This window comes from Somniosus microcephalus, unplaced genomic scaffold (assembly GCF_052327205.1).
Source record: "Somniosus microcephalus isolate GS21.2 unplaced genomic scaffold, FLI_Smic_1.0 scaffold1846, whole genome shotgun sequence".
Lineage (NCBI taxonomy): Eukaryota > Metazoa > Chordata > Chondrichthyes > Squaliformes > Somniosidae > Somniosus > Somniosus microcephalus.
Window position 1 is genome coordinate 9,231 of NW_028227033.1, and position 1,436 is coordinate 10,666.

Consider the following 1,436-nt stretch of genomic DNA (forward strand, 5'->3'; position numbering starts at 1 on the left):
AAAGTGGTGCATATCTGAATAAGTGAGAGGCAGCAGGTGTGCAGACGAGTGAGTGAACGGCCTGAATTCAGTTGGTTGGGTGACGGTGTTTGTCGTGTCCGGTGCGGGGTTCAGGCCAATTGTGGACCAGTGGAAATTCTGCGAATCGGATCTGCCTGTATGTAGCAACTGAAGGAAAAGGTGACACAAAACCGGCATGCCTGCCCGGTTTACTGCTATTGGTGAAGCGACGAAATTTAGGAATGTCGCAATATCTGGCAGCGGTGGGATTCGAACCCACGCCCCCCGAAGAGACTGGAGCCTAAATCCAGCGCCTTAGACCGCTCGGCCACGCTACCACATCCCGTTGTTACGGAATCTGAAACTAGTACCTGGTGATTGAAATGTGGCATGGTCTTGTAAATACCAGGGGAAACAAAAGGAAATTAAATTCGTGGACGGCAAACTCACTTCTGATGCAACCCAGTGGATCAGAAGAAGCTACGTGTTCACAGGGCAACTCTAATAAATAGACGTTTGCTGGAACACAACCATTGTAAATTTCATTCATAATTTATCCCTGTTGTGTATTGCAAGCAGGAAGTTGGTGTAAGTAAAGTGTGATAAAAATAAGTGCGTTTGATTGTTGCTAGCAATAGAGGATTTTATTGCTGGTGTAAATAAGAATGCGACTAGCAGAGGATGGTTTCGATCCATCGACCTCTGGGTTATGGGCCCAGCACGCTTCCGCTGCGCCACTCTGCTTTCGGCTGGTGGGGGATCCCGGCTGGTGCTTAGGTTCCGATGCCTCACAGGCCTGTGTGTTAGCGAGACGAATGTCAGCATCCAGGCTGTGTTGTAAACTATAGCATGGCCCTCAAACCACCCAGAGACCCGGACCCCGCAGCACCCGTGTTTGCAGGCTCACTTGGCTGCACAATGTCACAAGGACACTCAGTATTACACCACCGACAATGGGACGGACACAAAAGGGCACAGAAAAAACCGGCAAGGGTCTTTCTGGCCATACAAAGGGAGGGACAGAGAAAGACACTGCGGAAAACAAAGAGAGAGAGAGAGACAGACAGACAGGCCGAATAACACGAAGCAGAGACAGAGACTGAGGGTAAACCGAGACTGCGAGAGAAACAGAGAGGGAGGTAGAAAGACAGGGAAACGGAGACTGAGATGAAGAGAGAGACATGCATGAAGGTGCGTTCTGCTGTGTAAACAAATTCCCTGTAGTGTAAAAATGTTCCCTGTTATATAAAATTGTTCCCTCTTGTGTAAAGATGGTCGCTGTTGTGTACAGATTCTCCCTGTTTTTTTAGAGGTTTTGTGTGCTTTGTAAAGATGTCCGCTATTGAGTAATGTGTTTCCTGTTGTGTAAAGGTACTCCGTGTTGTGTAACGGTGTTCCGTTTTGTGTGGAGGTATTCCCTGTCGTGTAAAGGCCAA

At 48.3% G+C, this 1,436-nt stretch overlaps 1 non-coding gene across 1 annotated transcript; it reads right to left on the reverse strand.

Moving 5' to 3' along the window:
- Nucleotides 1–255: 255 nt before the first annotated feature.
- On the reverse strand, nt 256–338 carry trnal-uag (transfer RNA leucine (anticodon UAG)). Its single transcript has one exon. It is a non-coding gene; the product is annotated as a tRNA-Leu (tRNA).
- Between the last annotated feature and the right edge of the window lie 1,098 nt (nt 339–1,436).